A 25412-nucleotide genomic window follows, 5' to 3' on the forward strand; every position below is an offset into this window, starting at 1 on the left:
CAGGAATTAGAACACCTGGCTTTAGTAACCGGCATCAGAGATCTGTTAACAGCCTTTGCTCCCTGTTCAGCTCAACAGCTACAGAGCAGCATTTTTAGTGCTGTATTTATGCTGGCCGTGGACAGAGAAACCAAAAAACAACTCACTTGGAGCTCTGCTGGGGGCTTGGTCCGGAGAAGCAGAAAACAATCTATTCTCTTCTTGTAGGGCCAACACTCCTGACTCCTGAACACCAACAATCTTGATGGCACGGTTTTGCTCAGCCCCACCAAGAAGCTCCAATAGCCGCTGACTTTCACACAAAGTCTTTCCCGAAGTCCAATCACCAGCCAGGCTGAAATCTAGACAGCAGCCTCAAAAAGGATGGCCAGGCAACACCCAAGGGGCACCCGACTGCTGAGTTGGCGCACGACCAAACAAAAACTTACTGGCCGCCTCCCATCCCCACTTCGCTCTGTTCTGCTGAATCACTTACTGCATTGTCGGCAGCGCTGAGAGGGAAATTTTACTGCAGCTCAAGCCCAAGAGGCAATACACAGCAGCTCTAACTGCATGTTTAACTCGCATGGCACCGGAGCACGGCCCAGGCAGGACAAGCCAATGAGACGATAATTACTTCACAGCGGGTGCTTCTATAGCTAGAGGCCCTACATGGATACAGAATTCATGTCTGCAAAAATGAGCCATGGATCTCTGTGCTAAGTTCACTTGATACCCACTGTGATGGGATGGGCCCGTCACTCCACATGGGGCCGGACGCGCCGGAGGTGCCCAGCCCAGAAACAGACCGGCGCAGTCCCAACATGGGACTCATCATTCGGGAAAGGTCTGCTCGACTTTACCTTAGGGTCCTGGGGCTGGAGCTCAGGAGGGCTCGAGTTCCCCTACCCAACCAAAGAACTGACTGTCGAGAAAGACGGGAAGGCGGAGCTTTGAGAGGGACCTTTTCTTTGCCTTCTTACTACTGAACTTGGGTGCGCGACGGGACAAGGGACACCCACAGTGGACGTGGACTATGACCCGTTAGCAGATAGCTGTGGTGGAGGGACAGGTGGCTCGAAGGGGGGTAGGCTACCGTGCATGGGGGTCTGACCTCGATACACGAGTATGCTTCCCCTCCGTGAACTTGCAGGCCTAGGAATAAACCTGGGATCCGGGCCACCATGACACCAACAAGGGCACCCCGATCCTACGTACCGTGGGGGTGGGGGTGGGTACGTGACACCCACCTCCACTGGAGAGCCTTGGATTTGCAGGGCTCTAGAAGCCCAAACTGGCCTGCCCTGGGATAACATTGCCTGCTCCTCTAACAGAGGAATGTTCACGTGCTGACTGAACTAGCCCCCAAGCCATAATTTCCCAGGAGGCTGGGATGGCAAATACAGCAGTAGCTGGGCTAGGTGTAGAGAGCTGATTGCCAGCGGCCAAAAGATACGCTAGGGACAGGAAAACTTGTCTCCCCCAATTTCAAAACACACTTAAGCAGTGTGGTCTGGATAGTTGGGTTGATGCTAGGAGGAGAGAAAGGAAATCCAAGAGGAACAAATAAATAGAGCGCGTTCCAAGGCAGTGATCTAGAGAGGTGGAAGGGTGGAGGAGAGGGGGAGGGAGGGAGGGACTCTAATGAAATAAAGACAGTGGCTGATTTTCTACATTTGTACCCAGCATGCAATTACTCTAACAAGTACAGAGCAGGTATAAAATGCAGCCACGTCAGAACAGCAGCATTTCTCTCACGTCACGTGATGGTAACTGAGAGCACAAAGGGCAGAGCACTGGAGAATCTGTATAAACTGTTTCACAGAGCACCCAATCCTAACTGCCGGGTGATGAGGGGGGGTTGCACTGCTACTGCCCATGGTCTATGGACGAAAACCAACAACAAAGGGAAAAAAGATTGAGAGTCATAAAACCCTATGCTCCAGGAGATTTGCCCACCCAGACCATGTACACACCCCAGGCCTTAAAAATCCAACTTACCCTGTTGGGACAGAGGGTCTCAGTTACAAGGAGTTCTGTGTTATTCAATGCAGGGCAGGAATTCTCCTCAGGAACTGTATGGCTACCGGCCAGTGTTTTCTATGTGGAGTTATTTATATCACACATTTCATTGACGATGGAGCAACATACAGATTTTTTTAAAAGGCTGGGGAAAAGGGAGACATGCCAGGTTCCTTCACTCTCTTCTTCTCCCACCCTCAAATATATCTTCAAACCGTCGTAGCTCCACATCCTAGTGGAGTCTGCAGAGTGACTTCCTCCAGGGCCTGAAGATGTTCTCGGTCACAGGAAAATCCTCAGGCTAGCGAGTGACTCCGGGCTTTTCCTCCATTCCAAGGTACAAGCAGGCTGACGCGACAGGGCTCTTGCCTGCCCAGGAGCCGTAGCTGGCAGCTTTGATCCCCTCCGTGATGCAAAGCGCTTTACCAGGAGACTGCTGGGCCTCACAAGTCACCGAGCACACGGATGGATTCAGAACTGTGCATTCCCTACATCTTACCGATGCAGCAGTTTCCTCAATTATCTAAAGAGACCTGAGTCATGCCAAACCGGGGATGTGTACACACACCGAGCCCTACTTCTAAAATTTTCCCCATAAAGGGGAGGAAGCTAGTTTATATGCAACATTCACCATCTATCCAACAGGGAAGGGAATAAAACAAGGGGTTGAAACCAGACTCTTAAAGTGGTCTCTAGTTTATATAATCTCAGAGGGGAGCTGTGTTGGTTTGTAACTTAAACAATGGGTAGTCCTGCGGCACCTTCGAGACTAACATTATCAGATGAGCTGGAGTGGAGTCAGGAAGTGGGTTCTACCCATGAAAGCTCATGATATATAATATAAAAATAAAGCATGTTTTTACCCATGAAAACTGATACTATCTATTTTTGTTAGTCTAAGGTAGGCATGGGAACATACGGCCCAGAGGTGGAGCCAGCCCCTACCTTGCACGGATCCACCCCCAAGGCTCCTGTATCCTTCTTCCCCCCAAGATCCCACACCTCAAGCCAGCTTCCTGGCAGCCCTCTCCCACACACACTGATTTCTGATGCCACCCCAGAATCTAAGGAGACCCAGAAAAATCTACTAGCCTGAATTGCCCTAGGCCCTAGTTTGTGAGGAGAATGTGGAAAGGGTCTGTGTCTCAGTTGGGGGCCACGTCAGTGACTTTTTTTTTTTTTTTTTGCTTCTCACTTGTCTGCAGCCCTCGACTGATTCTTCTATGAGTCAGCTACCCTCACCTCATTCCAAAAAAGGTTCCCCACCCCTGTTCTAAGGTTCCACAGCCTTACTAGTTCATATATGTATGTAGGGTTGCCAGGTGTTCGGTTTTGATATCGGACTGTCCAGTATTTGAGCTTTCTGTTTGGGAAACAAATTGAAAACATATGAGAAAATATAAATGTCTGGTACTTTCTAAATAAGATGTCATATAGATTGTGATGTAATGTCAAGAGTGTCTGGTATTTTTGTTGAAACCATCTGGCAACCCTACATGTATGTGTATTTTATATATAAATTGTTGTGTATGTGTGTGTACACACACACACACACACACACACCCTGAAACTGTATCTGAGATTTTTTTTAACATCCCAAAGACTGAGGTGGTTTCAAACCAGATCTTTGGTTTGGTCCACTACAAAAACATAAGTCCATGTGCATCCCAGGTCAGATTTTGTACCCTTCAAATGTTAAGATCCTGAGGCCCTGTTTTGAGCTCTCCTCTTGCTTGATCTTAGCTCTTCTTACTTTAATTGTGCATGGTGTGTTAAGCTTTGACACCAGTAACTCTCCTCTCTTAAACACCACAAACCATAAAACAAAGAGGTAATTTAATTAAAACATGGGCCACGGTCTATAGGCCTCCTAGTTCTGCTGATAATTATGAAAACAGAGATTGAAAGGAAGGGAGGAGAGGGTGGGGGGAGATAAATCTTTGTTAGGTTAATTGTATGAAGCCTGGAAATGAAATACATCTTATAAGCAACCTGATTTCCCTAGGGAACCATGTGCAAACTTGACTAGAGGCTTTTGTGGGGGGACAAAAAAGGAGAGTTTCCCCCTGAAGGAGCAAGAGATTAGGATTAATTAAGAACAGAAGTGATACACAGAAGGAAAAATAAAGCTTCCATTTAAAAAAACAAAACACAAAAACAAAAACCTTAAAGTGAGGTTTTGACCAGTGACATCTGCAACTCCATTACCATCTTATTAACATGCTATTTTCATTTTACTGATTAGATAGGGGTAGGGGCAAACCCTTCCTGGAATCTGACTATTTTCCCAAGTGAAAAGGCATTGCCTTCCCTGGGAAGTCTCAGGGTCCAAAGACTTCAGCCAACACTTTTTTAATAGAAGCATAAAACCACCCGCTTGCCATAGGCGGAAGGTGGCCTCAAAGATGCGTTTTCATCCCTGAATCAGATGGGTTGAAAACCTGACATTTTAGAATAAACACAGAAAATAGTGGCGCTGGAGCTGTCTCCTATCCCTAAAGTGTTAGTTATTCATGCTTGTTTGATGTTACAAGCTTCGGGGTACATTCTTATCTTTAGGAAAAAGGATGCATGCAACTCCCCCAACACACAGCAGTAAATGCTACTCTTTCATGGCAATTACCATTCTAGTAACTTTAAGCCTCAAACAGCTGATTGGGGGAGGGGGGAGGCAAACACATTATTTGTGACAGCTAATATCATAGGCACCATGAAATTCCGTTTAAAGTCTAAAAACAACCAGCACACACAACCTGCTCCCTTCCCACCACAGGGCATGGTAGTAGCTGCCATGAACTGATTTCATTTCAACTCTATCTGCATTTCTCATTAACCCAGAATAGCTGCAGAGATAATTATACAACCAGCCTCACTGATCTGGATTATTTGCACGGGGATGATGAGAAGAGGGTAGGCCAACAACCCTAAACCAATTTCCAACCACTGGGAAATTAGTGATGTTGGGAATGGAAGCATCTGTGGTCCAGTTGAACAAGGAGATCAAGTCTTTGGGCTAGAAGCCAATGGAAGTATCTCAGAGATGCAAACAACATCAGCAAACTCCACTTCTGCCTTTGGCCCAGGCAAAGTTTTCCCCCCAGCCGTGCAACTTTGGTGAAAATAAAATAGCCCTTCAATCATTTGAAATATTAAAGAAAGCATCAAGACACAAGCAAGGTCTGAATGTAGAAACTAAACTAACCAGACCTACTGCCAGTCGAGCATGGTGAACATTCACTCACTTGGATACTCAACGCCCGCTGACGCTAGTAACCACAGGTGAGTCCAAAATTAAACAAAATGTGGGCGTGTTCACAGGCTAAAAGGTCCTGCTGTGACCATCTAGTCTGACCTCCTGCATACCATAAGAACGGCCACACTGGGTCAGACGAAAGGTCCATCTAGCCCAGTATCCTGTCTGCCGACAGTGGCCAATGCCAGATGCCCCAGAGAGAGTGAATAGACCAGGGAATCATCAAGTGATCCCTGTGACAATCAGAGACTTGGGACACCATTCCTACCACAGGCCAGAAAAGATCCCCAAAGTAATCCTTAGAGCAGATCTTTCAGAAAACAAAACAACACACCCAACCCCACCCTGCACCCCCTGTTAAGAGGGACATGGGAAATATGGGCCTGAGCAGACTCTCACGGCAATCAGTGGTGGTTTGTATTACAACAGCAACTAGACATTAACCGAGATTCAAATAGGGTTCAAAAAAGAGCTAGATGGATGGAGGACAGGTACGTCAATGGCTCTTAGCCCAGCCTCTGTTTTTCTGGAGGTGGGTGACAGGAGAGGGATCATGTGAGGTTTACCCACTGTGTTCTCTCCCTCTGGGGCATCTGGCATTGGCCATTGTCAGCAGACAGGGTACTGGGCTGGATGGACCGTTGATCTGACCCAGCATGGCCGTTCTTATGAGATTTCAGACCCACGTTACTAGTTTAACATGCAAGCTTCCTCCTATAGTGTCACATGCCAGGGTTGCTCAGTGGGACAGCCATGCATTTGTCAGTGTCACTGTGCAGTTGCAGGGCACCCTCGCTTATGAACAGAAAGAATCCATGGAGAACTGCTTTTTGCATCCGTCAAATGGCAGCCAGTACATTGCTGGTGTCAGGTAGAGAAATAGCCTTGAAACTTCTGTTTCCCCGTTTACACTGGATACAGGTGAGGGACAATCAGGACTTCAGGTTACAGAAGAAGAGAGATGTGAGATTAGACCAAGCTTGATAAGAAGGAATGAAACCCACTGAAATCAATAGCAGGTGGTTGGTACCAGGGTTCACAGTGGGGAAAATGTATCCCTTGTGTCAAATTCTACAGCACAGGTGATTTGCTCAGTCCAACATTCCCACAGCTGCCACCTTGAAAGTGGAATCAGGGAGAAATGTCCCTAAGTCGAGCCTCTCCAGGTTAAATGGACCCCATTCTGTTTTCAGGACCCCTAAAATCCAATAGATTTGAAGGCAACCGCTAGGTTTATTTTGTTTAAAAGGAAAAGAAAAAGCAATTTTGGTTTGTCTTGCAGGATAAATTTGAGGGTTTTTTTTTTTAAGTGAGCTTTTATTATTGCTGTTATTGGTTATAAGAGAGGAGCTCATTTTTCCAATCACCAATTTTCATTGCTGGAATAAACAGGAGGCAGCCTTTCACGTGTATTCTTCCACACTGGGTCATTCAGGACTAATCCTGATGGTCTGTCCCACATCTATCACGTTTGCCTGGCTAGCAAGAAGCTGAAAATCTCCCTGGGCCAATCAGAGAAATAAGTTAATTTTATAGCGCCAGGATGAGGAGCAGGGATGGATGCAGTCTTGGAGCCACAGGAAAGTGGTTTCCCCCACTGGAATGGGCAGCAGACCCATCTACTTCACACAGCTATGAGATCTAATTTTCAACTTGTGAAATGCTTTAGAATTAAATGCACTAAGGAAACTCACCGAATTTTATGTTGTGGGTAACTCGTACCAATGTTAGTCTGTCATTTTGCATGTAGAATACAGGTTTTCTTCATGCTACTTTATTAGCATAGCCCGGTTCTGCCACAGAACAGGTCAGCTGAACATGCCCTGTAGGAATGGATTTTTAATAAGTCAACATCCTTGTTCTTCCCATGCTGAAGCAGTGAAGGAGTTAACCTTGCATGCTGCCTTTCTGCCTGGTTGGCCCTGCACGTTTCTCACTATCCTGGCCACCAAAACACATCTGACAACCCTGCAAAAAGTTTCCACCCTGAATAAACTCATCAGATGTCTCATCTGCCTGTATCCTGAAGCGGACTGCAGAGGGGTCAAAATATGCAACGGTACAAAACAAAATCAAAGTAGTAGCCCAAGCCTATTCTCTGGAGAGAATGTCTGGGAGCAAGATGTCACTGTGAGGTCAAAGCAAACAATGGGGACCTGTCACTTCACATCTGTATCCATGGAAACTTGCAAGGGGTTCCGAGACAACATCGACAAGAGTATTGATCACAAAGTGACACACACATGAAATAAACTGTGAGACACAGGAGCCTAATAAAAACCCATTACGTATGTATCTTGAAGCTGTTAGAAAGCTTACTTCTAAGATCTCATCCAAGTGATTAGCATTCTTCTCTTCATGCTTGTCTAGAAGAGTTTCTGCTCCAAGGACTTTTGAATCTGAGCAGAGTAAAAGATGGAGGACAGGTGATGTAGACAGGTGACCAAGTGGTCACATTTGGCACTGGTGTTCATTCCAGGCTTCTGGGGTTTTTTCCCCATATTGTCCAACATTGCTTTCCAAATGAGAAAAGTTGGCATGAGATTCTGCCCTTTCTGGACAGCACTGGTACGAATTGATGGTTGTCCATTAGGAGTTACAAGTCTTTCTGAAGCCACACAGTGTGCCATAAATTATAGCCAGGGAAAGGCGGAGGGGCATCGGCTAGCACTCAGCATAGAGCCCAGGAAGTCCCAAATTTGCATCTTGGTTCTCTTTAGCCAGGGGCAAGTCAATTCTCCTTTTGCTTCAGCTCTCTAAGATGAAGACACAGCTTACCTGCCCCCTGGGGTGCTGAGAGGACTCTCTGAAAATTGCTACAAGGTCTTAAGCTTTCATCTGAAAGAACACCCACTCCGGCATACCTCCCCCTGCACCAGAATCACAGTTGGCATCATTGGAGCTTTGTTCAAGGGAAATTCACACCACAAGAATCACAGTGGGAACAAAACTCCATTAAGAAGGGTTTGTTTGCAATGAGAAAAAAATGCACTGAGTACAAAACCAACCAACCACAACAATAAAAACCAATGAGAAACAGTGGCTAAACCTGATCCTTTCCTCCAGCCCCGGAAGGTTTGACCCTCTGGATATGCACCCAAAGCCGCTGACCACACCCTTAACTTTCTCCACCTGTCGCTCTGCCCTGCACTTGGGCAGGCATCACAAAAAGTAGACAGGGAGGCAAGACCCTCTTTGCACCAGCTCAATAAGCAGAGCAAAAACCCAACATCTTCACATTTCGTGGCCCTGAAAGGCTTACACAGAAGAACTCAGGATCCAGGGTGCAGAGTAGCAGTCCAAAAAGGCACTGCTCCCAGGAAGCTCACGGCACCAGAGCCAGAGCTTGGAACAGCAGCACCCCAGTGCTCACATTTTTGAGCGGCCCGGTAATTGGTGTTGACAGGGCTGTGCCAGAAGGAAGTTCAGGCTTGTGCAGCCACAGCTCGCAGTGGTGGGCCCGGTGCCTGAGCTCACTTCCTCTGCTAGAGTCCCAGCTGGCAGGAGCTGGCTATAATTAGGCCTTAACATATGCAGACAGTGCCTATGAACTCTCCAAAATGTTTCTTGTGGCCTCCAGAGTCGGATGTTAAAAGTGGCTATAGGTTTGTCATAGACTGAGGCGGCGAAATAGCAAGGCTGCAATGCACAGTGTGCTGTGCTGCTTTTAGGTCCCTAACCATTGGAACCGTTTTCAGTCCAGAGTCAGGCCTGCTTGGCTGCCATCAGAAATGCCCGTGTTTACTGTAAAGAGAAGGCTGTCTCTTTACAGTAGGGGGGTTTTGGAAGTGCCAAGGCTGCAGGGGGGTTTTGGAAGTGCCAAGCAGAGGGAAAGCCTCACTTAGCCAGCAGTCAGCGCAGCATCAAAGCCGGTCTCAGAACCTGGACCAGAGCATACAACCACCCTGCAACTTAGCGCTGAACAAGGATCTTAACTGGTTAATGCACTGCAAAGGCAATTTCCCCTCTCTTGGTATTCACATCCCCACCTCAATTGCTGGGAATGAGCCACATCTACCTTGACCTGTGTTAATGAGGCTAACCAAGAACAAAAGAAAGAAGTTATTGATGTATATACCCTCTCTCCTCCCAAACTCTAACTTCCACTCCAATTCATCTGATCAAGTGGGTTTTACACGCAAAAGCATAGGCCCAAATAAATCTGTTAGGCCAGGTCCTTGCTACAGCTGAAGGTCAGCTTAAGATACGCAATTCCAGTTATGTAAAAAAGATAGCTGTAGTCGATGTACCTTATGCTGAGCTTCAGCGCCATCCTCACAGCAGGAGGTCAATGGGAAAAATGCTCCTCTTGACCTCCCTTACTCCTGTGAGGAGTAGTTCTGGTGTCAACAGGGGTACCCATAGCATTCGATTTAGTGGGTCTTTAGCATCGCTCTTCTGGGAAGTGAAAACATGGCCTAAGTCTCTACGGTGCCACAGGACTCCTCTCTGTTTTTGCAGATACAGATTAACATGGCTGCCCCTCGGAGACTTTTAGCCACGAACAGTGACTAAAGGGATGTTGGGAAGTCAAGTAATTACATTTCAGGGTTCCATCTGCCTGCCCAGCACCTAAACATCTGTTCAGAATCAATAGCACCATGTGCCTGTGTGTAGACAATGCGAAAGGTCCCGTTCATTGTAGTAGTTGGCTATTTTATGGCAAGCAACCTCTGCTGCTGTACATTTGTTACATCACTGTCCTTGGCATGGGCTCATTTTATTTCCTAAGCTTCTCCCCTTTATTGACAACTGGGATTTACAGCAAATTGGGTAACATATGTTGAACTGAGCCAGGCAACGGGGAGATTTAATAACTTTTAAATACCCTCATAACAAATGCGCTGCACTGTCACAGGGCCCTCCTTCGAGGACTGCAAAAAACGATTCACTACAATACCTCTGCCAAGTGGGCAATTACTCTTATCCCCATTTCACAAGTTGGGAAACTGAGGCAAGGCTTGTTTAAATGGCTTGCCCAAAATGACAGCATGGGTCAGCAACAGCAGTGGGAACGGAACCTAGACCTTTTGACTGTCCTATACTTGAAGCCTCCTTGCTCCCTGCTTTAGGTAACAATCCTACATTGGCCATGGTGAGGCTGGAGAGGTCTTAACGGAGATTTATTTCCAGTGGCTTTGATTAGTAGTTTTCTTCTAACAACTGTGGCCATGACAGGGTTAAGTCATCCGCCGCCTGCTGCTTGGTTAGCATGGAGAGTTCCTACTGCCTGGATCTCCAGAACATGTTTGACAGTCACTTTCAGTGTCTCCATGGAATCGAGACCCAGCACACCCGTTAGAGCATACCCTCACTGTACCAGGACACTGGTAGAAGCAGATGAGACTTAGAGCCACTGTCCTGGATTGGACCAACAGTATGAAGCCACCACCCAGGCGTTTAATGCAAACTGCTGGCACCCTACCCCATGCCGCACGGAAATGATGCTCTATTAATAGATGCCATTAAAGTCTCCATCCTCCCCTGGCTCCGGGCATGTGTAACCAGGCGAGGCAGAGGGGGATTTTGCAGAGGAAGCAATCCTCCTCTAGGTTGCACAGCTATCAGAGCTGGAAGATGCAGCAGGCTTCCCATCCCTCCTCTGCTGCAGGGTGAATTGGAGAAGGGAAACCAGAGAAGACAATAGCCAGCAGTCTGGTGTAGTAGCCATACTCTATAAAACGGGGTCAGGGAATTTCTACTGTGCAGATTAACAACCCCCCTATCATAGAATCCTAGGGCTGGAAGAGATCTCAGGAGGTCATTGAATCCAACCCCCTACTAAAAGCAGGACCAATCCCAACTAAATCATCCCAGCCAAGACTTTGTCAAGCCAAGACTTAAAAACCTTTAGGGATGGAGATTCCACCTCCCTCCTTAGGGAACCCTTCCTAGTGCTTCCCCACCCTCCCAGCCAATCAGTGAAATATCCATGACTCCCCTAGCAAAGGAATTCAGCTTTCACTAATGTTAACCTGGCACTGATCAAAAACTCTTAAAGTAACATTCCCAAACCTCTGCGCCTAAAATTAGGCAACCTACATCTATAGTCAAACACATACGGCCAAGAACCAACAGCTCTCACTGGACTTGGAGGGGTTGCAGTTGCTAGGTACCAACTTTGAAACCTGGTGTGGAATGCAGCATCCCCCCAAAAGAGATGGAAGCCCTGGGAATCATTCTTTAAGTCATCACTGGAATCCATTTCTTATTAAAATCACCTGCTTGTTGGCTCAAATAGTAAGTAATCTCCTCCCTAATTCATTACTCCTGGAGCATACTGGTCAAGTCCTACAGGTTTCATAAAACCTATATTATGCAACAGTGTATTTTCCCAGTACTTAGCAAAATGGCTTTGGCATGTAGCTTTGTCTATGCCACTCATGTAATGAGGCTCATACGTATTTTCCAGTTCCATGGTTCATGCTGTGGATATGCTACACGTGTAGGGTTTGAGTCCTATACCGTAAGGGGCCAAGTAGCCTCAATTTCCATAGACTCCAACAAAAGTTGGAGGCATACAGCATCACACACACATCTCAAAAATAATAGACAGACAAGATCTTGGATCTTACCAGTTAAGCGAGAGGGTATAAACTCAAAGCAGTTGTGGACCTGTGAACTGAGCACTGGATTGGCAGACAGGCGAATTTGCTTTCTAGTTCTACCACTGAGCTAGGCAAGTCAGGCCAGAAAGGGCTACCAACATCACCCACCACCTGGACACTAAATGCAATTTTAGGATTAAGGTTTTGGTAGCGCCCACCAAGTTTCCATGGCCAGCTGGAGACCCCTTGGGCTGGATTTTCAAAAGATCTGATTACTACATCTCCACTGGACTTCACGCAAGGTTGTAGGTGCTCAGCAACCTTGAAGGACAGGCCCAATGGTCTTAAATCAGGCACCCCAAAAACTAGTGGACTTTTAAAACTTGGCCAAAAAGCAATCTGTTCTTCAGTTACTCCATCTATAAAATGAACATCACTGTGTACAACTTCCAGTCCTATGAATGAAACATGCTATACAGGTTAGTTACCCACAGGCCTGTCGGCTGTGCTCTCCAACTTCATTGGAGCCAGGGTTTGGCCTATAAAGAGTCAACAAGCATAGACGAGGGGTGGTAGAGGGTGACAGATGTCGTACCTCGGTGTTCTTGTACCTCGGTACCTTCAGAGGTCTGGACTGTCAGTGTTAGCGTCGTCTGGTCAGGGTTGTTCTGGCGCGCTCCTGACAGGACCTCTACTTCGTTGATAAACTTTTGGCTGCGTGCGTAACAATCGGTACTCCCTTTATCTAGAGTGTTAAGCCCCGTGCACTTGGGTCAACACAAGAGATCTCGGAGAGGCCCCGGAAGTGACAAATGCAGGCAAGGTTTGAAATCAATCGAGCAGGTTTACTGTCAAATGCGAAGCTCTACCAGTTGGTAACAGAGATCGGTACAATGTTACGCCACTGGGCACTATGGCCCGCGTTGACAAGGTACCAACACCAGGCAGGCCTATTGCCATATAACAGATATTAACAGCAGTTAGTCAAAGTTAAGCTACTGTGCGTTTTGTAAGTTTAGGCAATGACACCTGCCGTTTAGGCGCCTAGTGCGCCCCCCCTCCCCAAGGTCGGCCGGAGAGCACCCTCTGCAGGGTCCTTTTATAGACAGGTACAAACAACTTACATCATTTCTTTACGTACCGGTTACCACCCTCTGTTGCCTAGTTACCACCCCTCACCTTACGAAAGGGGGGCTTACTTACTATCCTTCATGCTGTCAATTTCGACCTGGTCCTGAACCTAGGTCGGTATGTGCATTAGTTTTTAGGGAGTTTTTGTACCAAGACATTTCTTATTAAGATGTTTCATTACTCCCCTTTGGCTCACAGTCTGTACCCAGTGCCTCCCTGTGTCCTTCCATGCTCGACCTAACTTACACAATTACACAGTTATTAATAGTTATTAATAGGGCCTCTTTCTTGGCTCCTGTTACTAAACCAAAGTTTTGCTCTCTAGATTGCAGGCCTGTTGCTGTTTTCATGTTGCAGGCCTTAGGCCTGCTAACTCCATGTTACTGACCCTCAACTTACTACAACAGATATGGGGAAGAGAATGCCAGATCAAGTTATTGCAATAATTTTTAGGTATTAAAACAGGTTTGGGTCATTTAACTGCAATATAGAGTTTGAAAGCTAGTGTCTATAGATGAGAGGGTCTATAGACCATCTCCCCGTTCATACAGTCATATTAATATTAGCTTGATTAAAAAAAACCCTTTAGACTGTTAAGAATGCTGGCAGTGTTGCTGTTGTGGAACACTGCGAGATGTTCTCCTGTACGGTTCTGGTGACAAATCATTAGTTCCCCGCTGTCATAAATTACCACCAGCCTTTTGATAAGATTATAGACCATTAGTTGCATGTCTATTATTCCCATTACAATAGACAGATGGCAGCAGCTGCAGAGTATCACATGCCTTTCTTGGCCCATAATCCAGCAGGCTTAATGATAGATTTTCTTGGAACATTCGGGTCACTTAAAATGAGGTTTCTGGGAACTGAGTCAGCGAAACTAAAAAACCCTTCACTTGCATTTTTACCTGGCCGTACCCTGGCTTTGGACATGTACGTAGGGCTCTGGAGAGAGATGGGGGGTTTTAAGGCCTCAGCCTTTATCACATAGGTAGATTTACAGCAGACAACTAATGAGCTGCAGTGCATCACTTAAAAACCGTTCTAGCCCTGGTACCATAGGTCACTTAAGTGAATCTCCTGATGGAATTATTTCCATGCAAGTCCCTGCAATCCATCCCTCTGCATTGGCATTTAACACTGCATGCTCCTAAATGGTCTTTCAATTAAAACCTCAGGCAGAAAGAGGCAACTGATGGGATGTGGCCTGGAAAATCCACACCTTGAAGTGGCTCACGCTGCTTTGGAAAGCTTCAGTCACCACCAGGGGATAGACTTGAATGCTGTGAGCACCCTGGAGCATTAGCATGTGTTACAGCAAGAACCTGCCCCAGCCTACAGCTACAATGATCCAAACTGGCATAAGCAAGGACATGCAAGGAATGGAGACATCCTCAGGACCACCGGTTCTTTCAACTGGTATCAGCCAGCATTCCTGCAAGGAGACCACTCAGGCTGCCTGGATTTATTCTCTTTCATACTAAAAACTACGTTGGGGTTGAGACTAGAACTCTTACGTGGCTTTCTGGTCAGAACAGCCAGACTGGGTCAGACCAAAGGTGCACCTAGCCCAGTATCCTGTCTTCCCACAGTGGCCAATGCCAGGTGCCCCAGTGGGAATGAATGGAACAGATAACCATCAAGTGATCCACCTCTGTCACCCATTCCCAGCTTCTAGCAAACAGAGACTAGGGACACCATCCCTACTCACCCTGACAAATAGCCACTGATGGACCTAGCCTCCATGAATTTATCTAGATCTTTTTGGACCTGTTAAAGTCCTGGTCTTCACAACATCCTTTGGCAAGGAGTTTCACAAGTTGAATGTGCATTATGTGCATTCCCAGGACAGAGTCAGGGCTCTCAAGAGCCAACAAGGATCCCTAAACGCATCTTGGGCAAATCCTAAACTTTTCAACCCTTAGGGTTTTTCCATCTATAGCGCTACAGAGAGCAGTTAAGTGAAGACACTGCTAGCCTGATGGGAGAGCTTCTCCCACTGATGTAGTTAATCCACCTACCAAAGGGGTTTAGCTGCCTTGATGGATGCAGCTCTCCTGTCAACAGGAGATTAGGTCAGTATAACTACGTCAGTTGGGGGTGTGGATTTTTCACACCCCTGAGCAATGTAGTTAGTGCCTCTTTTTTTTTTTTTAGTGCCTCTAGAGCAGCCCTTGTCCATAACGAGCCCCACGGGGCTGGACAATCCCCTTCCTATGGGGGGCAGTGAGCAGCGCTAGCCCTGCCCCCAGTTAACCAAAACCACTAAGCATCACTCATTAAAGGAGATGCTGAAGCAGACTGCATGTAAATTAAGGATGTGACAGGTTAACAGGTAAGCAACAGGAGGATGCTACTCTCTCTCTCTCTCTCCAGGACACATGCTGGTCACTTCCAGGATATCGGTTTGTTACTTTGCAACTTTTGGGTGGCAGGTGCTGCAGAACCCACGCACTCAGATGCGCCATTCTTGCTGAGGAGGGCTTGGGGGCCGAGGTCCCTTAGGGTCCTTTGAAAATTCCAGCATGAAGCCTCACATCCCTGCTGTGTCAAGTATCTCATCTCCCCTCCCCCCCCATATTGTTCAGATGGAGAAGTGGAGGTTAAGTGACTTGACCCAGGGGATTGGGTAGAAACCATACACTGAATTAGTGGCAAAGTCGAACACAAAACCCAAAGTCCTGATTCCAGACCCATTCTCTCATCCTTCCCACACTGACATGTGAACCCCACTGTTAGGAACTTACTGATTTGCACATGGCCTATGTAACAGAATGAAAGAAGTCCTCCTCTTCGTTACAAGACTTTGGACATCTGGGTACTTTGAATGAGCAGAGGGCAGGAAATGGTAGTGGTCTGAAAAATCATGCCCCTTTTGGAGATTTCAAACTGGACTCCTGAAATCACCATTATAAAAAAAAAAAAAAAACACACCACAACACAACTCTTTTCTGTACCTGAGGCTTTGTCTACACTGTAGGTTTTTGCACAAGAAGCCTTTTGCAGCAGAGTTCTGATGCAAAAACTTCTTACGCAAAAGCGTGTCCAGACCTCAAAGTGCATCACAAAAGCGATGCGCTCTTGTTGCAAGAGAACATCCACACTCTTGTGCAAGAAAGCTCTGATTCACACAATGGCCATCAGAGCACCTTTGCTTTTTCCAATAGGGGTTTCTTGCACAAAAACCCCCTGAGGAGCACCCACACCTGCCTTTTTACGCAAGAGCTGTAGTGCAAAACCGGCAAAAGCTCTCTGTTCTGTCGATTTACTTTCACAAAAATGCACTTGAGGTGTGGACGCTCCACCAGTTTTTGCGCAAAAACCTTGTAGTGTAGACATAGCCTAAAGGTCGGAAGAAACACCTCAGTTTAAGCTGTGGGACTTGGATGTCCTCCCAGATCTCACAGGAGTGACACCACTCAGACTGATTTATAACCTACTGGAGAGAGTCAGCAGCAGCTCCGCTCTCCCGGTACGTCCCCTTCTCCCGCAATTCACTAACCTTGCTCCACTGCATTTTACAGACCTTGCCTGCTTCATCAGTTCAGCCTCATAGCACATGTCAACACCAGAGTGACAAAAAGCATCTCTAAATATTGTGACATCACCAAAAAAAATATCAACCCAGGTTACATCCTGCAGTACAGCCCAATAGAATTGCACCAGCCTAGACAGCAAAGCTTCGGTGGGGAACACTGAGCTTTTTTCCTTCCTTGCCATTTAAGAGATGAGAAAAGTGAGATGGAAAACAAGCCTTTCAGAAAGCAGATAACATGCTGATTTATAGCCCTGTCCCGCTTTTGTCAAAGCCCTGAATGCCGGAGAGAACCACAGAGAGATCATTGTATCCAACAGAGGACTCTTTGTCTGGTTTACCTGCCTCTCCAGGTACTCAGCAGATTTACACAGGCTGCTTGCAACAATAGACAGAGAGTATTTGTTTTTGTTTGCTTGGTGAACTAGCTTTACAGTCACCCCACTTTTGATTCATAACACAAACGCCTGCTTTCCTTGGAGGATCAAAACGGCTCTAGGGCAAAGCCCAGTAGATCAGCAAGGATGCTCATTACACAAAACCTAGACATGGATGGTATATAAAGTTATAACAAAATCATTTTTAGCTCTTTGAACGATCAGAGGTTCTACAACCTATGGGGGAGTTATTGCTCATACGCCTTACACTTTAAGAAGATCGCTTACACAGGCTGGATGACTCAAAGGCCTGGTAACAGCTGAAAAGCCTTTCACACATAGCTCATCAGTCCCCATTCAGCGCCTCAGAAGAGACCCAAGTTTGTTGCAATCTGAAAGTGCATGTGGCAGAAGTCAGCCTAGGTCCCAGTGAACAGGGTTCGACATCACAAAGGCCCGGTGATAATTCCTTGTTGGCTGCTATAGGCTCAGGATGCAGGAGCCATGCGGGTGGTGTCTCTTGGTCAGGACTGAAGTAGGGAGGGGAGGAGTGGACACTAAAGGTTTGCTTAAAAAGGTAACTGTAACCGCTAAAAATCCCAGCTGTTACACACTGTGGGCGCTGCAATATAAAGCTTATTTAAGCTCTATATTGCAGAGCCTGCAGTGAAGCTTCCTTGAGAGCAGGACTGCCAGCGCTGTTCCCGGGGAGGCTCCACTGTAGGCTCTGCAGTCAACCCTCCCTCCCCCCCGCCAAGAGTGGGACCAGCAGCTCCTGCCAGCCTGTTCCTGGGGAGTCACCATATAATCTATGGTGGGAGGGGACTGGGCCCACCACAGACATGGGCTGTTCCAGCCAGCCAGAGCTGCCCTCAGTGTTCAGTTTAAGGGGGCAAACTAGACCCGCTAAATTGAATGCCATAACATTGATCTCTGGTGCAATGAGTGAAGACCTGCCCTTAAGCTCCATTGTTACAGAGCTAGCCAGGCTGGAACAATTCTTTTTGCGTTCAGACAGTCTATGTCTTGGGCCAAGCAGGAGTTAGGAAATCTACCCTAGTGGGGTTTGTGTCAGAAATGAAGAAAATAAAGTCAAGACTGGGGCTGGGGAGGTGTCAAATAAAGATTGAAAGGAAAAAAGAGTTTACAAGGTACACACCTTAAATGAGCCTGCATTTAAGTGATACAAAGGACCAGCCAGTCAAGAGCTGCACAAGTCCTTGATGATTACAAAGAGGCCAATAAGATATGCACATGGGACACAAGCAGGTTGACATTTGCTACTTTTAAGACCCACTTCTGCCATACTTGAAAAAGAAGGGGAAAAATAGGTCTTGCATCATCTAACACGCCTGTGTCCTTTTATAAAACAGTTCAAAGTTGCAATACACCCTCCAAAACAAGAGCCCTCATGCCCCTAGCCACCTATGATTATATAAAAAAGTAGAAGCAGATGGGCAGTGCCGTTCAGGGGCTTTTTCTTTTTTAGTACTAAGACCCAAGCTTATGCCACTTCTTGGATGTGAGCTCCCGGCGTTAAGACTAATTCCCTCCGGAAGAAAACAAGCAGAAGGTGAGATAATACACAACTCCAAGAGGGAGACAGGGCTTCAGAAAACAGGAGGATATGGACTATTTTACAGTCTGTTGCACCGAAATGGTCTCATCCATTCTGAGGTTCTGTTAAGTTACAACTCAGAGGCAGAGGAAAACTCAGTTCCCATTTAGCCATCTAAATAACAGGTCTATTTTCCAGAACAGCTCAGCTTTAATTTTGGCATCCAAATAACTGGCTAAAACTGAACCACTCTGAAAATCTGCCCTGTCGTTACACAGGCCCATATTTTCAGTGGAGCCTCAGATTATGCCCAAATTTGAGAAAATCTTGGGGCCTTCTTCTGAGCACTGACAACTTCAACTGACATGAACAGAGCTACACATTCCCAGGGTATCAAAAAAATCAGGCTCAGCCTGTCTCGGGTGCAGTTTCCAAAAAGCCACAGCACCCAAAATTAATGCCCCCTCCTGAATACGTGAGTCTTACACAAAGTGCTGCAATGGATTCAATGGTGGTTTAAAGTGGCTTGAGATAACACAATGGATGTCAGAGATAAATCACCACTGGTTTCCTTCAGTTTCTGTTTTTACTGCTTTGATTCTAAGTTGGAGTAGTTTTTTAAGTGATTGTTTTCTTGCTCCTCTACTGGAGCGGATTTGAGCTCGCAGTGCCCAAGAAGTATTTAGGCACAGGATGCCAACACCCCAGAACTCAAAAGTGCTCCAACCTAAGGGTTTGGATCAGATTATTCTAAGAGGTAGGTGCCACTGGCAAAGCTTCTTTCTGGACCTGGATTCAGATTAATACCTGCAACACACAGCAACACTGTTTTAGAGCAGGGAATTTACAGCACAGTCTCCAATTGCAATTGCCAGGGGAATGTCAGGGGGCGAGGACTTTGCAAGCTGCAACTGGGACATGCTCACCTTGGCCCAAATTCTCTGCTTGGTTACACAGGCTGCAACAACCAGTGTCTGCGACAGGGCAGAGACTCATGGGAAATTCTCAGAGCTTCCTAATGTCCACAAGTGGTCAGGACTAAGTTTCACATCATTGCCCAAAAGAGACCATTGCTCCTCATTCTGTCACCGTTGAGAACAGTTTCTCTCCATCCTCTTTGGAACCTCCCTTCAGGAAGTTGAAGGCTGCTATCAAATCCCCCCTCACTCTTCTCTTCTGCAGACTAAAGTCCAAATTCCTCAGCCTCTCCTCATAGGTCATCTGCTCCAACCCTCTGATCATTTTCGTTGCTCTCTGCTGGACCCTGTCCAATGCATCCACATCCTTTATATGGGGGGGGCGGGGAGAGAGAATTGGACACAATATTCCAGATAACAAGGCAGAGCTCTGTTATCAGGCTGACACCAGGCCAGTCTCACAGCTGCTACTGTGACCAAGAGAGCTGAGCAGAGGTCAGCCAAAAATACAAAGCCACAAACCCAGATGCTGACAGGGCTAGAAAATGAAAACCCTAAAGGCCTTGGCATTTAGATCCTGCAGATATCCACCACTTAGATGCCGGTCCCTGAAAAGCAGTACAATGTGACTAGTTTTGGTTGATATTGACCGTCTTGTTTCATTTGGAGCATTATATAAACTGGAGGTGTTCTTGGGAGTGAGACATGCAGAGGGCACCAAATCCTAACATTGAATTTTGTAACTACAGAGATTGGACAATGTGATGTTACCAGGAGGAAGCAGAAAACCTGTTCTTGTTGACTTCTGAGAATAGGACAAGCAGCAATGGGATTAAGTTGCAGCAAGGGGGAATTTAGGTTGGACATTAGGAAAAACTTCCTGTCAGGGTGGTTAAACACTGGAATAAATTACCTAGGGAGGTTGTGAAATCTCCATCATTGGAGATTTTCAAGAGCAGGTTTGATAGACGTCTATCAGGAATTCTCTAGACAGTGTTTGGTCCTGCCATGAGGGCAGGGGACTGGACTTGGGGACCTCTCAAGGTCCCTTTTAGGTCTAGTGTTCTATGAGCCAAGCTCTCAAATCACCAGTGATGCTGAAAACCTTGCAAATCAGCATCAGAGTGCACAGAGCAGTATTCCCCAATCCCCTCCCCCACAAGACTGGGCTCTACCAGGTGTACATGAAATGAGGACTGGGCTGAGAGAGGAATCAATCTCATGCCTGCAGTCACACATGCGGTTACAAAGCTTCACTTCTATCGCTCTCCTCTCCCTCTCGCCTGCACACATCTGCGGAGACGTCACAAGGATCCAAACAGAGGCCAATGAGCTTGCAACAAGCAGTCTTTGTTGCTGGGTCTATTAGAAGTCTGAAAGCAAGATTTCACAAATCCTGACACCATTTAAGTGACAGCAAGAAAGAGCTTTTTTTATACATGCCCTTAACCCAACAAGGGTACAGCTCAGCATACAGATACGGCTTTATCACCATGGAGCCACGCTGTGCCGAAAGGCATATTAGCAACTCTCCCAACTTGTCACAAACAGGGCAGTGTAATTAAACATGAGTGGCTGGTGGTACCAGACCCAACTGTGAAAGAGACATGCAGAGTTCAGAGTTTGTGGAACAAAAGGACTCCAAGTACCAATCATCTTGATTACTTTCAACAGAACGACGTATACCAGTTGTTAGATTAGGCACCAACAAGACATTAAGATCCCTGTTAAACAAACCTAGTATGACTGAAACTTCTTAACTCATGTCAAGAACCAGGGTTGACCACACACTTTTGTTCTTTGGGAAGGTCTCAAAGTAGCATCAGCAACACATAGACCAATCCTTCCTTGGCAGAAGGACAAGCCACCATCTCCCCTTCACACTTTAAGACTTCCCCTGGACCCTGTTCAGAAACAGAAAGCAGCCTTTGCTACGTTTGTTTTAACCCTTAGAAGTCAACTCTTTTAAAAACGGTGCCGACAAAGGTGCACTATGTGAATCTTGGATTTCAGCACCATGGACAGCTGTTGAATGACTAGCATTAATCTTTTGTTTCCCTTGCTCTTAGGGCAATAGTTTTCCATCTGTGGCCTGCAGACCCCTTGAAAGCCAAAGACGATAGCTAAGCAGTTGACAAAAGACAGTCATTACCATAGAACAGTGGTTTTCAATCTAGGATCTGCAGACAATGTCTAAAATTTCCAAAGGTTTAGGGCTATCCCTATCGTAATTCTGAACCATTGCTCAATTAGTGTCGTCTGACACCCTTGGGACCAAACATGTGCCTGACTAGAGAATTTACTGAACCACAGGAGGTCAATATTGTCTATAATGGCCTTGATAGGACTGTCTAGAAGCATTGCCAACTGGGCTCAGAGGAGACACGTTGGGGGTGAGAGAGAGCTAAACAGCACAGGACACTGAAAGCCAGAACTGCTGGCTATAAACAAACTTTATGGGACTGTGGGAAACTTGGCCACATCCCTGATCAATGGACATGCAGCTAACTAAAATCATGCCGGACCATGGATGTTGCTGGACCAGAGTGTGCTGTACTAGAGAGATTCTACCTGTACTAGATTATACTACCTTGGTAAACAGATCTTGTCCCCCAAAAGAACAAAACAAGGATAGCAACTCACTGTGTGAACTTGGCCATGGACAGCTGCAGTAAATCCTCCAATATCCTTTTTGTTTACAGTATTTCCTCAGACATCTAAACCTGGCAGCTGTCTATTGTGCATTTGGCTCAGATGAGAAGTTTGGATAGAGGCCTAGGGTGTCCCCAAATGCTGAAGCTATAGTGATTTTCTCCATCAGAGAGCATGCAAGTGGCTCCCTCTGAAACCAGCAGCACTGCCACTCCAGGAGAAACATGGCCCTTGTGTAACAACTAGTAATGAACCTCACACCACCTTTCCTGCAGCTCAAGTGCATGATCTAGAGACATCTGAGTTTCATTAAGCCACAAAGGGCTGTCCTGAACTTCCTACATCTGCAGCTCATGGAGACTCAACACTGAGCCCTCTTGAGTAAGGGAAACAAATGCCTACACACTAAAATCTGCTCTCCAATGCTTTGTTCATGTCTCCCTCATCTTCAAATCCCTTTACCCACTCTCTCACATGGTCCAAGTTTCTTGTCCTTACCTCCAAAGCCTCATGTAGCTGCACTCCCTACAGCTCTAGTTTCATATCCTCCAAATCTTTTAATCATCTAGCCCCCTTTTACACTGCTTCCACTCTCCTCTTCACCTCTCCTCTCTTGCTACAAGGTTTGAGCCTCATATCCCTTCTTCAAACATCCTTCTTCAGGAAGGCCTCCCAGTAGTGATCTGAAATTACTTCAGGATCGGGGCTTTGCATTCCTAATTTGGGACTGACACACTTTCGAAGCTGGGACCACGTCTTCCTGTATGCTTATAGAGCACAGTCACACGAGACACAAACCACAAGTTATTCTACATGGTAAAGATCGGTTAAGCAAGTATCTTTGGAAGCACTAAAGCTGACCAATGCACAACAAAGAGAGGCCTGTTTAACACTATAAGGAACAGACCTTTTAGAGTTAAAAAGAAAAGCCGAGCAGCTAGTCTATGCATTTAACAGTTTCCTAATGTACAGCCTCTCCCCTCAATCCACATACATTCTTAGGCTTACTCAAGGTCAGGTGCAGTGTGAATTCAAATAAACTGATCTTTTACCCAGCACAGAAAAAAGATTAGACTGCACTTCAGGCAGGTACAGGAATATCCCCATGGCTTCTCCCTCTCCCCACTCAACCCAAGTTTATACTGCCATGCCTAGTCATCCCTATGTGGGCATTTCAGGGGGGGATTTCAGATGCAGATTGACAGCGAGTCAGAGCTATGTTGTTGCAGGCATCAAAGGGAGGAAGGCCTGTAGGAATCCATTAGCCCTTTAACTGGAAAGTAACAAAGTCAGCTGTCAGGGAAGCGTGATTCTGGAAGGAATCTGCCAGGACCACACAGATGTTTGGCGTCACACTGGGATGCGACGGGAGCAGGGCATAGCAGCTCACTCTGACCACAATGTCTGGGTGATGCTCCCCCTCCATTCGGGCACCTGTCACAGAGGTGAATGTTCACTCTAAAAACAAAGGTGAAGGAGACTGTTGCTGTCTAGCATGGCAGCCCAGGTAGTTACTAGAGTGCATTGGAAGTATTTATTAGACAAGCAAAATGTTGCCTTGGAAAATCAGTTGTCTGCATTCAAACATAGGTGGGTCCAGAACTTCAATTTCGTCCAAGCCTATGAGAGGCTAAGCACCCTTTGCTTCCCACTGAAGTCACTGGGAATTGAGGGTGCTCCGTACCCTGCAACACTGGACCCCTAGCATCATAAAGCATCCTCCATGATGAGAATATTTCTCTAGCAGCCCTGCACACTGCTGTCTTTTGGTGAGCCATTGTCAGACACCAGGCTCAGCGCACCAGCAGCCCCGATTTCAAGGTAATGCTCTTCCAGCTTACTCTTAGCTTCCCCTAAACCCCTGTGACCCAGCCCTCCCCTACAAGCCTCTGGCCTGCAGCATGGGAGTGGTCGCTACACAACACAGCCTGTTCCCTCTGACTGCAAACACATTAGTAAAGGGAGGGCTGCTGCACCTAGGATGTGGAGATCAGAGTCAGCAAAAATGACAGGATTTGGCCATACCCACTAGCAAAGCAATAGCCCACAAACTGAGAGATTCCAGAGAGGTACAGATAAGGTTTATACCTGTGTATCGCCCTTGAAAATGCTCACCTGAATTAGCCGGACAAACCTATTTCTAGTGGAAAAACTTAAACAAATAGCCTAGCAGCACCTTAAAGACTAACAAAACATGTATATGGGATCATGAGCTTTTGTGGGTACAACCCACTTCTTCAGATGACTGGAGTATTAAAAAACCAGATCCAAAAATAAATAAGGGTGGGGGGAGAGGGAGAAGGGAAAAAGATGAATTAGACTGTTTAGTTACAGGAGGCTGATAAGAACAATTTGCACCTCTGTAAGTAACCAGCCAAACAATGGGCAAGTCATTAGGATGCAGAAAGTAGTGTACAAGCCAGCTAATATTGTTAGTCATTCCTCTCTAATAGGAATCAAACTTGTAAACAAAGTTGAGTTTGAACCCTTCCCTGTGTATTTGGCTTGTGGAATTTCTAGTAATTACCATCTCAGAACTGGAAAAGACCTTGAGAGGTCATCCAGTCCAGTCTCCTGCCCTTACAGCAGGACCAAGTACCATCCCTCACAGATTTGCCCCTGCAAGGATTGAACTCACAACCCTCAGTTTAGCAAGCCAATGCTCAAACCAGGGAGCTATCCCTCCCCCTGCTAGGAGACTGAAGTTCTAAATTATCTTAATTTTTTTTAAACAAGGACTGAAAGAAAGCTTTCTATGTTATGATGGATTAAATTAAGTTAGCACAACAGCGAATGAAAGCTAATCCACGTTGGGCTGAGCTTCCAGGCTCAGCTAGCAACTGTCCTGGCCAGCTGGGGGAGGAGGAGCAGCAGCACAGGTGAGACACTGATATCATGACATATGCTTTGTGGAAGAAAAAACAGCACTAAAAAAAAGTTACCCCAACAAAATTTAAGCCTGTAGTCCTGGATAAGTCACTTTAAAGAAGATAGTTCTGGAAAGTGATTACCTACAGGGCAAGGAGGAAAACTGAAGAGCCTTTGATGAGATTTGTGTTACCCTCCGCTCCCCCTCAGTGAATCTAGTTATAAGTTTTTACAGGCCACTTTGCTTGAAAATATCAAGGAAACTTTTGATCACAAGGAGCTGTAGTCAAATGAGATGACCCCCAGAGCATTAAAGAGACTGTCAAGGGAACAGCAGAGCAAAATGTAGGTCTTGGAATAAGAACTACTTTAAAGAGAACAGTGGGTTTTACCCACAAAAAGCCCATGATTCTATATATTTTGGTTAGTCTCTAAGGTACCACAGGGCTATTCGTTTTTAAACAGAAGTGTGGTTATTTATCCCCAGTGCAAATAAAGCCTTAAACAAATATTCCCCACAACAGCAACTAGTGAAGACTTCAGTGCAAATGAGCCAAGCAATTATAGAAAGG

At 46.3% G+C, this 25412-nt stretch overlaps 1 protein-coding gene across 18 annotated transcripts in view; it reads right to left on the reverse strand.

The window, feature by feature from the left end:
• Positions 1 to 25412, reverse strand: part of NFASC (neurofascin) — a 278159-nt gene that overhangs the window by 180103 nt on the left and 72644 nt on the right. For 3 of the 18 annotated variants that reach the window (XM_075910498.1, XM_075910487.1, XM_075910496.1), the window contains exon 1: positions 6949 to 8280. The exons of 12 other annotated variants lie outside the window; for them this stretch is intronic. The gene's annotated coding sequence lies outside the window, so the exon portion shown is untranslated. Of the gene's footprint in view, positions 1 to 1980; positions 2003 to 6948; positions 8281 to 17133; positions 17475 to 25412 lie in introns of those variants that run through there. 3 more of the 18 variants (XM_075910488.1, XM_075910497.1, XM_075910490.1) reach the window with 2 other exon arrangements.

The sequence above is a fragment of the Pelodiscus sinensis genome, chromosome 27 (genome assembly GCF_049634645.1).
Source record: "Pelodiscus sinensis isolate JC-2024 chromosome 27, ASM4963464v1, whole genome shotgun sequence".
Lineage (NCBI taxonomy): Eukaryota > Metazoa > Chordata > Testudines > Trionychidae > Pelodiscus > Pelodiscus sinensis.